The 19,328-nt window shown below is 37.5% G+C and overlaps 1 protein-coding gene across 1 annotated transcript in view; it reads right to left on the bottom strand.

Annotated features, from left to right (window-relative positions):
* Positions 1-19,328, bottom strand: part of GDA (guanine deaminase) — a 122,479-nt gene that overhangs the window by 73,005 nt on the left and 30,146 nt on the right. The window lies entirely within an intron of this gene.

Genomic DNA, 19,328 nt, shown 5'->3' with positions numbered 1-19,328 from the left:
AATGGAATCTTAGCATGAACTATGTTGATGTTCTGATGCTAGACATCTGCTATAAAGAGGTCTGCTATATTCTTCTAGTATTGTGCATGAGAAACTAACAGAATGATCTCTCCCATGGAGGATGTGAGTCCATGGGCAATAGGTGGGAAACCCTGGATGGGTTCCAATCCCTCTTGGTCTGGTTTCCCCATCTGCAAACTGAGGATACCATCAGTACATACTTCACAGAGCTACTGTGAAGGCTAAATATGGTAATTTCAATTAAGAAGTTAGCACATCCCTGGAACATTTAAATGGTAGATACATTGCATCTACTGTTGATTCTTTTTAAGTACAGTGTGATTGCTTTCTCTGTAAAAGTGGATTGCAAAGCAAGAAAGGACAAAGAAAAATGAAATATACGTGCAGGACATATCCTGTTTCATTTTTAAATGCAATATTGTAAAAAATGTTTCATGGAACATGAAATATTGAAAGAAAACTGTTATATAAAATGTATCTAAACAATTAGAAGACAATATACTGCAGAAAAAATAGTTTGTGGAACAGAAAATAAAATAAAATAAATATTGACTTCCCTATTCATTGATGATATCCTTTTTTAAAAAACAGGGATTTTTATCAGAAGAGAAAATAAAAATGTAATTCCTACAAATAAGGAAAAGTAATTTGATGATTCTAAAAATATATTTGAATCAATAAATGTCAAAGCAGATACAAAATTAATTGAAAATCACAAAAACAGAATTTTATCAATGTATCTTAGAGCTGATTTACCATTTACCATTACCGACAGGAAGGAAGGGAGGGAGGGAGGGAGGGAGGGAGGGAGGAAGGAAGGAAGGAAGGAAATATTTGTAAAGTACTATATTCATATATTTGAAATAAATACTTTTGAGGAAGATGTAAATGATCAAAATTTATTCTGGAGAGATAGGAAAACTGAATGAACCAGTAACTCTATAAGAAAATGAGGAGAGGGATAAATTGGGAGATTGGGATTGACAAATACACACTACTATATATAAAACAGATAACTAATAAGGAACTGCTGCATAGCACAGGGAACTCTACTCAATACTCTGTAATGACCTAAATGGAAAAAGAATCTAAAAAAAGAGTGGATATAGGTATATGTATAACTGATTCACTTTGCTGTGCAGTAGAAACTAACACAACATTGTAAATCAACTATACTCCAAAAAAATTAATTAAAAATAAATAAGTAAATAAATAAAAGCAGATATGAAAATTAAAAAAAAAAAGAAACTGAGGAAGTTTTACTTCCTTTTAGGAAAGCTCATGGTTCAGAACCATGCTGTCTAATAGAAATATAATGCCTGTCACAAATGCAAGCCACATTTATAATTTTAAATTTTCTAATAGCCACACTAAAAGTGTAAAAAGGAACAGTAAAATTAATTATAATAACATCTTTTATTTAACAACATAGGTGGCCATGACAACAAATTATTATGTCAACATAAAAATCAATGTAAAAGTTATTGATTTTACTTTTTCTTAGTCTTTAAAATCCAGGGTATATTTTGCATTTAAAGTACATTTCAATCTGGCTGGTAAATTTTCATTAGAAATACTTCATCTGTATATTTAGACTTTACATAATCTATAAAACGTAGACTCACATAACCAGTCTGTCCCCAAAACACTGAAACACTGAGATGAGTATCAATTTTTAAATGAGAAATTAAATTTAAAATAAAAATAATAAATTTAAAAATTCAGTTCCTCAGTCATATTAGCCACATTTCAGGTGCTTATTATGCCATATTAGATAGCACACATTCAGAGAATTTTATAGCAAAGTTCTTTCTAGCTTACAAAGAACAGATAACGTCTGTGCTAAGAGCTCCAGAGCGTGGAAAACAATGGACACCTCTCTATTTCTAAAAGCTACCATAATCCTCATACCAAAACCTGAAAAAATACACAATATACATAAACACAGATATACAGAGAATGAAAATTATAAGCCAATGCCTTTTGTAACGTAATTACTAAATAAATAATTAATAATAAATACAGATGCAAAAATAATCTCAATGATATACTGGCAATAAAAAGCAAAAATACGTTAAAATAATAATTCAGCATGTCTGCAGCATGTAAGCCTCAATTATTTCAACCAAGCAAGACACATCTTCAATGAACTTAAAGCTGATGTTGAGTAGATGGGCAAAGGCCCTACTCCTCAGAGACCACTGGGCTAAATCCACCTGCCCTCTTTTCTGTTTTCTTCAGTCAACATGAAAACTAGAATTCACCTGCTCCTCAAATACATAGCAGGGATCTTGATCTGTAACATTCTCTTCAAAAAGCTCTGTGCTACTTTCTTGTTCCGGACCTGCTCCTACCACTCTCCACTTCACTGTGACCTCTTGTTACTGCCCATCCATCAACAGCAAATTTCCCTGTGTCTTCAATATCTGCTCTGAGTTTCTCCCTCCTGATAACTGGGGCTCTTCCCTGAGGACATGGCCTCCCCTACACTTCTCAAATGACAGGTATTCATACATCAGGGTCAGGCAATGAGTTTCCATACCCACCATGGCCATTTCTAAACCATTTTTCCTGCAGCTTCTTGTAAATATGCAAAGCTCCCTTAAGACCCACTCCTTTCAGCTTTCAAGGCATTCTTCCTCTTTCTTTGTTGTTCTGCTTTACCAACCTTCTCTCACTGTTCAAATCTGTTGATGCCTGCCCCACACTCTATCTCTCCACTGCAAGCCCTGCCTTCACTCCTTATCATATCAACATGGACAACCCTTTTGAGATCATAGCACCTATTTCCATGAACTCATCTTCATGTGATCTGTTTATGAACAAATGAAGTTTATGAACTTCACGTCATGACCACACCTTGGGCATGTTCACGACCCGTAACTGCTCTACCTCTAAAACTACGGAATCACACAACTGACCACCATTCCCTCTTTTTCCTGTTTGCCACTTCAGCTATTCCAAACAATCATCTACCTTAAAGAGCCCTCCCTTTACTTTCTCCTCTCTACTTTCCCCCAGTCCATCTCACCACTTTCCTTGTCCAGCCTGGATTCCACCAGCTATTTTTTCATATTTCTAATATCTTTTAGTGAACACACATGTGCTGAATTTTCAACCCTGACGAAACCCAGCCCTGCTTCTCTGGGCTGCACCTGAGGAGCCAAGCAGCACTGGGGCAAGCACACCACACAGTAGACAGAATATCCATAGTCATCAAGTTCAAAGGTGCTCCAACCAATGTCTGTGCCTGGCCCCCTGAGACATTTCTCCAGCCGTGTCTTTACTGTCAATAAAACTGACAGAAGGCCTAATTGCTTATCCACTGACAGATCATTAGAAGTATTTTTTGGTAATAAATTTATACACAATTTTTTTATCAAATAACTCAAACGGAGTTCAAAGGATTGAGGAAAATTGCTATAACAAAACTCTGCCCATTCCCATCTACTTGATTAATGTGAAAATGTTTCTCAGAACTTACATCTATAAAAATGAAAAATAAGAAAAAAATTGATACTGCTCCTATTTAATTCTACCAACAAGTAACACTCATCCATAGATACATTACCTAGTTGGAAGAAAAAAACAGCTTTTTTATTTTATTAATACATTTAACAAATTACTTTTCAAAATGTGTAATACACATTTAAAAATTTCCTTGTGGTCCCAGAAAATTTTAAATATTTAAATTTATGCACACAAATTTCATTGCAATGGTTGACCAGTAAAAGGCTTTGAAGTGTAAAACTATATTGTATTAGCACAAACTCTGTAAGAAAAGGAGAACAGAATTAGTAATTCTAGAAGAAAAAGGGACTGTATACCATTTCAGATCATTAATAAGGAGCTAGTTCATGATTTTTTGAAAAATAGATTAAGGTAGATATCAAACCACTATATTTTGATTCCATCAGACATCTTTTAAAAAGTAATAGCATAGCTTAATTTTAACATGTATATATTTACAATTTGCCAGAGATTATAAGCTTTAAACATTTTAAAATTTAATAAAAACTATACATATCAACTTATAAAAATGCAAAAGCAAATAGAATTTTTCAAAATTCTTTTAGGGGGCACATTAGTAAAAAAAATGTGAAGAGTATTTCTCTAGTCAATTCATGTTCCACCCCTCCACCATGATGATTTCAAGTCTACCCTCTCTTCAAATCTCTCATCCCACTTACCCCAAAAATATACATCAAACATTTGCAATAGCTAAAAATTGCAAATAATTTCAAAGTCAGTCAAATAAGGGATTGGTTAAATATGATGAAACTGCAGCAATTAGAAGTATCAGTGAAGACATATTTACTGAATTATCCTCAATATAATCTTAAGTTTTTTTTAAAAATGCAAAAAAAAATTCAAGGTACTAGATAACATATATGGTATCCAATTTTTTATAAGAATATGGTGTGTGTGTGTGTGTGTGTGTGTGTGTGTGTGTTGGGTTGGTGTGTCTAAACGTTCACAGTGGTTATTTTCTCTTTACAGTAGAATTTGGGGGTAATTTTTGCTTTCATCTTTATATCTTTGCAGATTCAAAATTGTTAATAGTAAATGTTTTATTCTATCTAAAACAATAAAGTCAATTCCATTTAAAATATACATGCAAATATAAAGTAAAACAAAATAGAAATACATAAAAATAATCTCTACTCATAGAGCCTATGGTCGGGGAGTTAAGACATGCAGAGATAGATAATGAATCAGATGGGGGAGGGCATGATGACAGAGTGCCATTGGCCCCACCAGTTCAGATGAAGAGATAGTGGGCGGGATCAGTGAAGGTTTCAAAGAAAAGGCAGAACTCAGACAATGAGGGGTAGGATTTGGGACTTAATAAGTATCCAGAATTAGTGGGAAAGGGATAGAAGGGTAAATAATGATAGGTGCAGAGGCATAGAGGCAAAAAACTACAAGTTGTGTTATAAACAGGTGTGTATTTTAACAGTGGAGTTGGAGAGAGCCTTAATTCACAAATCAAGTACTTAATAGATTTTTTTTTCTTGTTCTCATTCATGTATTCACTCAACAATTACTGCTTGAGTGACTCCTGTGTGCAAAGCACTATTCCAGGGGCTAGGAACAATAAATTGATAGATGAATATAAGACACATTGAATATATTAGTGAGTGCTATGATGAAAAATAAAGCAAAGTAAATGGATAAAATAAGATGTGGGATGTGATAGTCTCTCTGGGAGACGATGTTTGAGCACAGATTTGCATGAAGGGAATAAACCACTTGCATATTCTTGGAACGGCATTCCAGGCAGAGGGAACAGCCAGTACAAGGACCCTGATATGTATATTTAAATTAAACTTAAATTAGATGCTTGGCATGTTTTGAAATACCAGGACGACCACTGGGGATATAGTATAAAGACTAGAAGAAAGAGTAGTAAAAAATCAGATGGAGGAGGTAGCAAGGGGCTTTGTAGGTCATGGCCTCGAGATTTATTTTTAGGAAACCTCTAAAAATATTGTGGAAAATGAATGTGGAAAAATTACAAAATATCATTGGTATTGCTTTTATGGGGCAATGGCTCTCTCATCCTGATGTTACCTGGGCTGATGTGGCCATTCATTCACTTACTCAGTTATTCATCATCAAGAGAGCCTATCATGGCATGGCCTTCCTTTTCACAGACCACAGTCTAGGTGGGCTGTCAATCACATACATAAGTCATTAAAACCCAAGTTTCATAAAATCATAGATGGTGCCAACTGGCAGGAACCTTCTCATCCAACCCCCTTGTTTTCCAGATGAGGAAATTGAATCCCTTCTATTAAGCAAACAACTCCAAGTGCTCTCTTACTTAAAACAGAGACTATTTAGGATGGGCAATAATGAGAATGTCAGATATACTAAAGCCAAAAGCAGATGAGTAATGACTGTCAGCTAATGAAAAAAATCTCCACAAGATACAGGCTTCAAACACCAGATGGCAAATGCGGGCAAAAGGCTTGTTGCTATGGAACAGAGTAAACTGCTCTTTGGGCCATTGTGAAATAGCTTGGCCATCTAACAAAATAAGGTAATATATACTGCAACACAAAATCCACTCAGGCACAGTAATGGGAGATAAAATCAGATAAAAATGTGAGGTCTCAATGATTTCTGAAGCTTTTGGACAGAGATGACAATTGCCATATTAGCTCAATTCATATCAAACAGATTAATGGAAAAGATGAAGGGAGACTGCTTTTTAAAATAAACTGTCAGCCTATAAAAGTAGTATCGAGTGAATTCATGTTACGAAGGCACCAAAGGGTAGCGTGAAGGACTTAGATCTTCGGGTCCAATATTCTCATTTCACAGATGAGGAAACAGACCAGGATATGTGACTTGTCCAGGGTCACCAGGCAAAGCAGGAGTATCTGCTGGACTTGACCCATCTTCCCTGAGATTCTTCCAGACCTCTGTGACTGCTTCTCTAACAGTATAAACCAAGAGTCAGCACACTTTTTTTTTTTTTAACATCTTTATTGGAGTACAATTGCTTTACAATGGTGTGTTAGTTTCTGCTTTATAACAAAGTGAATCAGTTATACATATACATATATCCCCATATCTCTTCCCTCTTGCGTCTCCCTCCCTCCCACCCTCCCTATCCCACCCCTCTAGGTGGTCACAAAGCACCAAGCTGATCTCCCTGTGCTGTGCGGCTGCTTCCCACTAGCTATCTATTTTACATTTGGTAGTGTATATATGTCCATGCCACTCTCTCACTTTGTCCCAGCTTACCCTTCCCCCTCCCCATATCCTCAAGTCCATTCTCTAGTAGGTCTGTGACTTTATTCCCGTCTTGCCCCTAGGTTCTTCATGACCTTTTTTTTTTTTTTCTTAGATTCCATATCTATGTGTTAGCATACGGTATTTGTTTTTCTCTTTCTGACTTACTTCACTCTGTATGACAGACTCTAGGTCCATCCAACTCACTACAAATAACTCAATTTGGTTCCTTTTTATGGCTGAGTAACATTCCATTGTATATATGTGCCACATCTTCTTTATCCATTCATCTGTTGATGGACACTTAGGTTGCTTCCGTGTCCTGACTACTGTAAATACAGCTGCAATGAACATTGTGGTACATGACTCTTTTTTGAATTATGGTTTTCTCAGGGTATATGCCCAGTAGTGGGACTGCTGGATCGTATGGTAGTTCGATTTTTAGTTTTTTAAGGAACCTCCATACTGTTCTCCATAGTGGCTGTATCAATTTACATTCCCACCAACAGTGCAAGAGGGTTCCCTTTTCTCCACACCCTCTCCAGCATTTATTGTCTGTAGATTTTTTTGATGATGGCCATTCTGACCGGTGTGAGATGATATCTCATTGTACTTTTGATTTGCATTTCTCTAATGATTAATGATGTTGAGCATTCTTTCATGTATTTGTTGGCAATCTGTATATCTTCTTTGGAGAAATGTCTTTTTAGGTCTTCTGCCCATTTTTGGATTGGGTTGTTTGTTTTTTTGATATTGAGCTCCATGAGCTGCTTGTAAATTTTGGAGATTAATCTTTTGTCAGTTGCTTCATTTGCAAATATTTTCTCCCATTCTGAGGGTTGTCTTTTCATCTTGTTTATGGTTTCCTTTGCTGTGCAAAAGCTTTTAAGTTTCATTAGGTCCCATTTGTTTCTTTTTGTTTTTATTTCCATTTCTCTAGGAGGTGGGTCAAAAAGGATCTTGCTGTGATTTATGTTATGGAGTGTTCTGCCTATGTTTTCCTCTAAGAGTTTAATAGTGTCTGCCCTTACATTTAGGTCTTTATTCCATTTTGAGTTTATTTTTGTGTATGGTGTTAGGGAGTGTTCTAATTTCATTCTTTTACATGTAGCTATCCAGTTTTCCCAGCACCACTTATTGAAGAGACTGTCTTTTCTCTATTGTATATCCTTGCCTCCTTTGTCATAGATTAGGTGACCATAGGTGCGTGTGTTTATCTCTGGGCTTTCTATCTTGTTCCATTGATCTATGTTTCTGTTTTTGTGCCAGTACCATATTGTCTTGATTCCTGTAGCTTTATAGTATAGTCTGAAGTCAGGGAGTCTGATTCCTCCAGCTCCGTTTTTTTCCCTCAAGACTGCTTTGGCTATTCGGGGTCTTTTGTGTCTCCATACAAATTTTAAGATTTTTTGTTCTAGTTCCGTAAAAAATGCCATTGATAATTTGATAGGGATTGCATTGAATGTGTAGATTGCTTTGGGTAGTAGAGTCATTTTCACAATGTTGATTCTTCCAATCCAAGAACATGGCATATCTCTCCATCTATTTGTATCATCTTTAATTTCTTTCATCAGTGTCTTATAATTTTCTGCATACAGGTCTTTTGTCTCCTTAGGTAGGTTTGTTCCTAGATATTTTATTCTTTTTTGTTGCAATGGTAAATGGGAGTGTTTTCTTAATTTCACTTTCAGATTTTTCATCATTAATGTATAGGAATGCAAGAGTTTTCTGTGCATTAATTTTGTATCCTGCCACTTTACCAAATTCATTGATTAGCTCTAGTAGTTTTCTGGTAGCATCTTTAGGATTCTCTATGTATAGTATCATGTCATCTGCAAACAGTGACATCTTTACTTCTTCTTTTCTGATTTGGATTCCTTTTATTTCTTTTTCTTCTCTGATTGCTGTGGCTAAAACTTCCAAAACTATGTTGAATAATAGTGGTGAGAGTGGGCCATACAGTAAGTATTTTAGTCTTTGTGGACTGTATTGTCTCTGTTGTAACTATTCAACCCTGTCACTGTAGAGCAAGATCAGCCATAGATAAGATATACACAAATAAGGTGTAGCTATGCTCCAATAAAACTTTACTTATAGAAAATGAAATTTGCATTTTACATAATTTTCACTTGTCATAAAATATTCTTACTTTTTTAAACCATTTAAAAATGTAAAAATGGGCAGAAAACCTAAATAGAGATTTCTCCAAAGAAGACATACAGATGACCAATAGGCATATGAAAAGATGCTCAACATTGCTAATTATTAGGGAAATACAAATCAAAACTACAGTGAAGTACCACCTCACACCAGTCAGAATGGCCATCATTAAAAAGGCTACAAATAACAAATGCTGGAGAGGGTGTGGAGAAAAGGGGACCCTCCTACATTGTTGGGAATGTAAATTGGTGCAGCCGCTGTGGAAAACAGTGTGGAGCCTCCTTACAAAACTAAAAACAGAGTTGCCATATGACCCAGCAATTTCACTCCTAGGCATATATCCAGACAAAACTATAATTAGAAAAGATACATGCACCCCAATGTTCACTGCAGCACTATTTACAATAGCCAAGACATGGAAGCAACCTAAATGTCCACTGACAGATGAATGGATAAAGAAGATGTAGTATATATGCACAATGGAATGCTACTCAGCCGTAAAAAAGAATGAAATAATGCCATTTGCAGCAACATGAATGGACCTAGAGGTTATCATACTAAGTGAAGTAAGTCAGAAAGAGAAAGACAAATACCATATGATATCACTTATATGTAGAATCTAAAATATGACACAAATTAACTTACTTTTGAAGCAGACTCACAGACATAGAACACAAACTTATGGTTACTAAAGGGGAAAGGGGGTGGGGGAGGGAAAAATTAGGAGTTTGGGATTAGCAGATACAAACTACTACATATAAAATAGATTAAAAAAACAAGGTCCTACTGTATAGCATAGGAAATATTCAATATCGTATAATAAACCATAGTGGAAAAGACTATGAAAAAGAAAAAAAAAATATATATATATATATGAAACTGAATCACTTTGCTGTACACCAGAAACTGACACATCACTGTAAATCAACAGTACTTCCATAAAAATAAATAAGTTTTTAAAAAATGTAAAAACCACACTTAGCTCACTGGCCATATAAAAACCAGGCAATGGGCTAGATTTGACCTGTGGGCCACAGACTGCCAACTTCTGATGCAGACTCCTAAAAAGATGCATGCGAATTAAAACTGTATAATTTGAAAACCATCCCCGTGGCTTAGACTAATATCTCTATTTGGCAATAACTTTTAATGATTTTTCCTTTAACTTCAGAGCCTGATTTAAAAAAAAACAACTCTTGGAAAAGTACCAATTCTGGCTGCCTTATTTTCCTGTAGAAAACATATACTTTTTGATAGATGACAAAGTAACTATAGTAATTTTTCTTATCTCTACTGAAGACATCACTAATGATTCATTGGTATTTAGTAATTTTTTATTAGAAAAAAACAACATATTTCACAATGATAGGTTGTCTGATAATAATAAAAATACTGTGTGCAAGACACTGTCCTGTACACTTTATACGTATTAACTCACTTAAACCTCACCAGAACCCTATGAGACAGGTATTATTACTAGCCCCATTTTACACGTGAGAAAACTGAGGCACACAGATGTTAAGTACCTTGCCCAAGATTACACACCTGGTAGGAGGTAAATTTAGAATTTGAACCACAGTCAGCCTCGAAGTAAGGGCTACTCAACACTATTATATATTTTTAGAACAGCATTTCACACAGAAATAAATAAAACAGCTCTCCCCTTTTGTTTCTTTTTCTTTATATTTCTTAGTGTCTTTCCTCTTCCTTCCCTTCTCTTAATACAGCCCAGGTTGGTGGGCCTGCTAGGGCCAGGAATATGGAGACAGTTGGGGGAAGGGGATGGTCAAGACTGAGAAGGCTAACAGTGCCAAGGGAACTGGGACTGGAGAAGTACAGAGTCAAAGAGGCAAGTTAAATGTGCAGAGATGTGGCTAAGGAGACAGCCACCACGGTGATTACACATGAGGGTAACAGGCAAGTATGTAAATATATTGTGAATAATGAAAGCCAGGCTTCTCAGAAAGGAGTTTCAAAAATGGAAAAGGGAAAGGCTAAAACAAACTCTGTCATACTGGATTTGAATTGGAGGTATTTGTGTCGACTCATGGTTTTTAACTTAGGTAGATCAATAAATAAACAAGTAAGTGCATGTATGCACACACATATGCAGATAGAGCTAAGAAGGATATACACATACATATACGTGCACAGGTGTATGCATGTGCACACACACATGGCCTCTGCTTCCTGTAAATGTTACTTTTTAAAAACATCAAAATCCATATCATATGAAATGCTCACACTGGTAATCTGTGGAACGCCCAAATGACCAAGAAAAATATATGTGTGTGTGTGTGTTTGTGTGTGTCTATGTCTATCCTTCCTAGCTCTATTTGCTAAAAGGGCCTAGAAACAATGACACCCTGTATTACTCAGCACCCCTAATGCTCAGATCTTGGTTTCTACATACCATTCTCCACTAGAAAGAACCAGAATGACACTACAGGTGGAGCACAGAAAGTACAACATAAGTCTGGAATAAAAGTGTCAAAAGTGAGGAAATGCTAAAGATGCGATTGGAAAGTGGTAAAAAACACCTAGGAACCCTCTTGAAGAAGCTCCTGCTAGCCAAATATAGGCCAATTTGAGCATCAAAATAAATAATAATAATAATGAATTAAACCCCAATAAATAAAATATGAATCCTTGAGTCTAAATAAATGAATGAACGAATAACAGAGTGTTCTTCCCTATAGTAGAATACCACTTAATACATGTGGAAGGAATGACAGAATTAGAAAATGAGCATTTGGCAACCATCATTGTAATAAATGATTCATGCAAAAAATCATCAATGAATGTTAAAACTAGTGGGTGAAAATTTGTTAAGGAACAGGATATTTACATAATTTCAAAGTATCTCCCACAAAATTTAGCTTACAGAGAAAAACAGTAATTTTATGCTGGAGAAACCTAGTAAATACCACCTTAACCAAGTGAACAAAGTTAACATCAAGAATAATGGGACAGGGGACCTTCAAGATGGCGGAGGATTAAGATGTGGAGATCACCTTCCTCCCCACAAATACATCAAAAATACATCTACATGTGGAACAGCTCCTACAGAACACCTACTGAACACTAGCAGAAGACCTCAGACTTCCCAAAAGACAAGAAACTCCCCACGTACCTGGGTAGGGCAAAAGAAAAAAGAAAAAACAGAGACAAAAGAATAGGGACGAGACCTGCACCTCTGGGAGGGAACTGTGAAGGAGGAAAGGTTTCCACACATGAGGAAGCCCCTTCAATGGCAGGGACGGGGGTGGCGGAGGGTGGAAGCTGCAGAGCCACGGAGGAGAGCACAGCAACAGCGGTGCAGAGGGTAAAGCGGAGAGATTCCCGCACAGAGGATCGGTGCCGACCAGCACTCACCAGCCCAAGAGGCTTATCTGCTCACCCACCGGCCGGGACGGGTGGGGGCTGGGAGCTGAGGCTCGGGCTTCGGAGGTCAGATCCCAGGGAGAGGACTGCGGTTGGCTGCATGAACACAGCCTGAAGGGGGCTAGTGCACCACAGCTAGCCGGGAGGGAGTCCGGGAAAAAGTCTGGACCTGCCGAAGAGGCAAGAGACCATTGTTTCAGGGTGTGCGAGGAGAGGGGATTCAGAGCACCGCCTAAAGGAGCTCCAGAGACGGGCGCGAGCTGTGGCTATCAGCGCGGACACCAGAGATGGTCATGAAACGCTAAGGCTGTTGCTGCAGCCCACAAGAATCCTATGTGCGAACACAGGTCACTATCCACACCTCCCCTCCCGGGAGCCTGTGCAGCCCACCACTACCAGGGTCCCGTGATCCAGGGACAACTTCCCCGGGAGAACACATGCTGCGCCTCAGGCTGGTGCAATGTCACACTGGCCTCTGCTGCTGCAGGCTCGCCCCACATTCCATACCCCACCCTCCCCCCAGCCTGAGTGAGCCAGAGCCCCCTAATCAGCTGCTACTTTAACCCTGTCCTGTCTGAGTGAACAACAGATGCCCTGAGACAACCCACATGCAGAGGCAGGGCCAAATCCAAAACTGAACCCCAGGAGCTGTGTGAACAAAGAACAGAAAGGGAAATTCTTCCCAGCAGCCTCAGGAGCAGCGGATTAAATCTCCACAATCAACTTGATGTACACTGCATCTGTGGAATACCTGAATAGACAAGGAATCATCCCAAAATTGAGGCGGTGACTTTGGGAGCAACTGTAGACTTGGGGTTTGCTTTTAGCATCTACTTTGTTTCTGGTTTTATGTTTATCTTAGTTTAGTATTTACAGCTTATTATCATTGGCATATTTGTTTATTGAGTTGGTTGCTCTCTTCGTTTTGTGTGTATATATATTTTTTTCCTTTTTCTCTTTTTGTGAGTGTGTATGTGTATGCTTCTTTGTGTGATTTTGTCTGTATAGCTTTGCTTTTACCATTTGTCCTAGGGTTCTGTCAGTCCATTTTGGGTTTTTTTGGTATAGTTTTTAGCACTTGTTATCATTGGTAGATTTGTTTATTGGTTTGGTTGCTCTCTTCTTTCTTTCTTTTTTTTAATTACTTTAAAATTTTTTTATTTTTAATAATATTTTTTATTTCAATAATTGTATTTATAGATTTTTCTTTTTTTCTCTCCCTTTTCTTCTGAGCCATGTGGCTGACAGGGTCTTGGTGCTCTGACTGGGTGTCAGGCCTGAGCCTCTTAGGTGGGAGAGCCAAGTTCAGGACATTGGACCACCAGAGACTTCCCAGCCCCACGTAATATCACACTGCGAAAGCTCTCACAGAGATCTCCATCTCAATGCTAAGACCCAGCTCCACCCAACGACCAGCAAGCTACAGTGCTTGACACCCCATACCAAACAACTAGCAAGACAGGAACACAGCCCCATCCATTAGCAGAGAGGCTTCCTAAAATCACAATAAGTTCACAGACACCCAAAACACACCACCGGACGTGCTCCTGCCCACCAGAAAGACAAGATCCAGCCTCATCCACCAGAACACAGCCACCACTCCCCTCCACCAGGAAGACTACACAACCCACTGAACCAGCCTTACTCACTGAGGGCAGACACCAAAAACAACAGGAACTACGAACCTGCAGCTTGTGAAAAGGAGACCCCAAACACAGTAAGTTAAGCAAGATGAGAAGACAGAGAAATACACAGCAGATGAAGGAGCAAGGTAAAAACCCACCAAACAAATGAAGAGGAAACAGGCAGTCTACCTGAAAAAGAATTCAGAGTAATGATAGTAAAGACGGTCCAAAATCTTGGAAATAGAATGGAGAAAATACAAGAAATGTTTAACAAAGACCTAGAAGAACTAAAGAGCAAACAAACAATGATGAACAACACAGTAAATGAAATTTTAAAATTCTCTAGAAGGAATCAACAGCAGAATAACTGAGGCAGAAGAACGGATAAGTGACCTGGAAGATAAAAGAGTACAAATAACTACCGCAGAGCAGAATAAAGAAATAAGAAGGAAAAGAATTGAGGACAGTCTCAGAGACCTCTGTAACAACATTAAACGCACCAACATTCGAATTACAGGGGTCCCAGAAGAAGAAGAGAAAAAGAAAGGGACTGAGAAAATATTTGAAGAGATTATAGTTGGAAACTTACCTAATATGGGAAAGGAAATAGTCAATCAACTCCAGGAAGTGCAGAGTCCCATACAGGATAAATCCAAGGAGACACATGCCAAGACACATATTAATCAAACTATCAAAAATTAAATACAAAGAAAAAATATTAAAAGCAGCAAGGGGAAAGCAATAAATAACATACAAGGGAATCCCCATAAGGTTAACACCTGATTTCTCAGCAGAAACTCTGCAAGCCACTACGGTGTTGCAGGACATATTTTAAGTGATGAAAGGGAAAAACCTACAACCAAGATTACTCTACCCAGCAAGGATCTCATTCAGATTCGATGGAGAAATTAAAACCTTTATAGACAAGCAAAAGCTAAGAGAATTCAGCACCACCAAACCAGCTTTACAACAAATGCTAAAGGAACTTCTCTAGGCAGAAAACACAAGAGAAGGAAAAGACCAACAATAACAAACCCAAAACAATTAAGAAAATGGTAACAGGAACATACATGTCAATAATTACCTTAAATGTAAATGGATTAAATGCTCCAACCAAAAGACACAGACTGGCTAAATGGATTCAAAAACAAGACTCGTATATATGCTGTCTACAAGAGACCCACTTCAGACCTAGGGGCACATACAGACTGATAGTGAGGGGATGGAAAAAGATATTCCATGCAAATGGAAATCAAAAGAAAGCTGAAGTAGCAATTCTCATATCAGACAAAAGAGACTTTAAAATAAAGACTATTACAAGAGACAAAGAAGGACACTACATAATGATCAAGGGATCGATCCAAGAAGAAGATATAACAATTGTAAATATTTATGCACCCAACATAGGAGCACCTCAATACATAAGGCAAATGCTAACAGCCATAAAAGGGGAAATCAACAGTAACACACTCATAGTAGGGGATTTTAACACCCCACTTTCACCAATGGACAGATCATCCAGAGGGAAAATAAATAAGGAAACACAAGCTTTTAATGATACATTAAACAAGATGGACTTAATTGATATTTCTAGGACATTCCATCCAAAAACAACACAATACATTTTCTTCTCAAGTGCCCATGTAACATTCTCCAGGATAGATCATGTCTTGGGTCACAAATCAAGCCTTGGTAAATTTAAGAAAATTGAAATTGTATCAAGTATCTTTTCCAACCACAACACTATGAGACTAGATATCAATTACAGGAAAAAATCTGTAAAAAAGACAAACACATGGAGGCTACACAATACACTCCTAAATAACCAAGAGATCACTGAAGAAATCAAAGAGGAAACCAAAAAATACCTAGAAACATGACAACCCAAAACCTATGGGATGCAGCAAAAGCAGTTCTAAGAGGGAAGTTTATAGAAATATAATCCTACCTCAAGAAACAAGAAACATCTCAAATAAACAACCCAAACTTACACCTAAAGCAGTTAGAGAAAGAAGAACAAAAAAACCCAAAGTTAGCAGAAGGAAAGAAATCATAAAGATCAGATCAGAAAAAAATGAAAAAGAAATGAAGGAAATGATAGCAAACATCAATAACACTAAAATCTGGTTCTTTGATAAGGTAAACAAAATTGATAAACCATTAGCCAGACTCATCAAGGAAAAAAGGGAGAAGACTCAAATCAATCGAATTACAAATGAAAAAGCAGAAGTAACCACTGAAACTGCAGAAATACAAAGGATCATGAGAGATTACTACAAGCAACTCTATGCCAATAAAATGTACAACCTGGAAGAAATGGACAAATTCTTAGAAAAGCACAACCTTCCAAGACTAAACCAGGAAGAAACAGAAAATATGAACAGACCAATCACAAGCACTGAAATTGAAACTGTGATTTAAAATCTTCCAACAAACAAAAGCCCAGGACCAAATGGCTTCACAGGTGAATTCTACCAAACATTTAGAGAATAGCTAACACCTATCCCTCTCAAACTCTTCCAAAATATAGCAGAGGGAGGAACACCCCCAAACTCGTTCTACGAGGCCACCATCACCCTGATACCAAAACCAGACAAAGATGTCACAAAGAAAGAAAACTACAGGCCAATATCACTGATGAACATAGATGCAAAAATCCTCAACAAAATACTAGCAAACAGGATCCAACAGCACATTAAAAGGATCATACACCATGATCAAGTGGGGTTTATCCCATGAATGCAAGGATTCTTCAATACATGCAAATCAATCAATGTGATAAACCATATTAACAAATAGAAGGATAAAAACCACATGATAACCTCAACAGATGCAGAAAAAGCTCTGGACAAAATTCAAGACCCATTTATGATAAAAACCCTCCAGAAAGTAGGCTTAGAGGGAACCTACCTCAACATAAAAAAGGCGATATATGACAAACCCACAGCCAACATCGTTCTCAATGGTGAAAAATTGAAACCACTAAGATCAGGAAGAGGATGAGGTTGGCTACTCTCACCATTCTAATTCAACATAGTTTTCGAAGTTTTAGCCACAGCTATCAGAGAAGAAGAAGAAATGAAAGGAATCCAAATTGGAAAAGAAGTAAAACTGTCACTGTTTGCAGATGATATATACATAGAGAATATGTATATTCTCTATAGACAGAGAATCTTAAAGATGCAACCAGAAACCTACTAGAGCTAATCAATGAATTTGGTAAAGTAACAGGATACAAAATTAATGCACAGAAATCTCTTGCATTACTATACAATAATGATGAAAAATCTGAAAGAGAAATTAATGAAACACTCCCATTTACCACTGCAACAAAAAGAATAAAATACATAGGAATAAACCTACCTAAGGAGACAAAAGACCTGTATGTAGAAAAGTATAAGACACTGATGAAAGAAATTAAAGATGATACAAACAGATGGAGATATATACCATGTTCTTGGATTGGAAGAATCAACATTGTGAAAATGACTCTACTACCCAAAGCAATCTACAGATTCAATGCAATCCCTATCAAACTACCAATGGCATCTTTCACAGAACTAGAACAAAAAATTTCACAATTTGTATGGAAACACAAAAGACCCCGAAGAGCCAAAGCCATCTTGAGAAAGAAAAATGGAGCTGGAGAAATCAGACTCCCTGACTTCAGACTATACTACAAAGCTACAGGAATCAAGACAATATGGTACTGGCACAAAAACAGAAATATAGATCAATGGAACAGGATAGAAAGCCCACGCACATACAGTCACCTAATCTTTGATACAGGAGGCAAGAATATACAATGGAGAAAAGACAGCCTCTTCAATAAATGGTGCTGAGAAAACTGGACAGCCTCATGTAAAAGAATGAAATTAGAACACTCCATAACACCATACACAAAAATAAACTCAGAATGGATTAAAGACCTAAATGTAAGGCCAGACACTATAAATCTCTTAGAGGAAAACATAGGCAGAACACTCTATGACACAAATCACAGCAAGATCCTTTTTGACCCACCTCCTAGAGAAATGGAAATAAAAGCAACAATAAACAAATGGGATCTAATGAAACTTAAAAGCTTTTGCACAGCAAAGGAAACCATAAACAAGACAAAAAGGCAACCCTCAGAATGGGAGACAATATTTGCAAATGAAGCAACTGACAAAGGATTAATCTCCAAAATATACAAGCAGCTCATGCAGCTCAATATCAAAAAAACAAACAACCCAATCCAAAAATGGGCAGAAGACCTAAACAGACATTTCTCCAAAGAAGATATACAGACTGCCAACAAACACATGAAAGGATGCTCAACATCACTAATCATTAGAGAAATGCAAATCAAAACTACAATGAGGTATCACCTCACACCGGTCAGAATGGCCATCATCAAAAAATCTACAAACCATAAATGCTGGAGAGGGTGTGGAGAAAAGGGAACCCTCTTGCACTGTTGGTGGGAATGTAAATTGATACAGCCACTATGGAGAACAGTATGGAGGTTCCTTAAAAAACTAAAAGTAGAACTACCATATGACCCAGCAATCCCACTACTGGGCATATACCCTGAGAAAACCATAATTCAAAAAGAATCATGTGCCACAATGTTCATTGCAGCTCTATTTACAATAGCCAGGACACAGAAACAACCTAAGTGTCCATCGACAGATGAATGGATAAAGAAGATGTGGCAGATATATACAATGGAATATTACTCAGCCATAAAAAGAAATGAAATTGAGTTATTTGTAGTGAGGTGGATGGACCTAGAGACTGTCATACAGAGTGAAGTAAGTCAGAAAGAGAAAAACAAATACCATATGCTAACACAGATATATGGAATCTAAAAAAGAAAAAAAAAAGGTCATGAAGAACCTAGGGGCAAGACGGGAATAAAGTCACAGACCTACTAGAGAATGGACTTGAGGATATGGGGAGGGGGAAGGGTAAGCTGGGACAAAGTGAGAGAGTGGCATGGACATATATACACTACCAAATGTAAAATAGATAGCTAGTGGGAAGCAGCCGCACAGCACAGGGAGATCAGCTTGGTGCTTTGTGACCACCTAGAGGGGTGGGATAGGGAGGGTGGGAGGGAGGGAGACGCAAGAGGGAAGAGATATGGGGATATATGTATATGTATAACTGATTCACTTTGTTATAAAGCAGAAACTAACACACCATTGTAAAGCAATTGTACTCCAATAAAGATGTTAAAAAAAAAAAAAAGTGTGCTGACTCTTGGTTTATACTGTTAGAGAAGCAGTCACAGAGGTCTGGAAGAATCTCAGGGAAGATGGGTCAAGTCCAGCAGATACTCCTGCCTTGCCTGGTGATCCTGGACAAGTCACATATCCTGGTCTGTTTCCTCATCTGTGAAATGAGAAT

Source organism: Balaenoptera ricei, chromosome 6 (assembly GCF_028023285.1).
Source record: "Balaenoptera ricei isolate mBalRic1 chromosome 6, mBalRic1.hap2, whole genome shotgun sequence".
In the NCBI taxonomy this organism is placed as follows: domain Eukaryota; kingdom Metazoa; phylum Chordata; class Mammalia; order Artiodactyla; family Balaenopteridae; genus Balaenoptera; species Balaenoptera ricei.
This window is presented reverse-complemented; position numbering and strand designations above follow the sequence as displayed.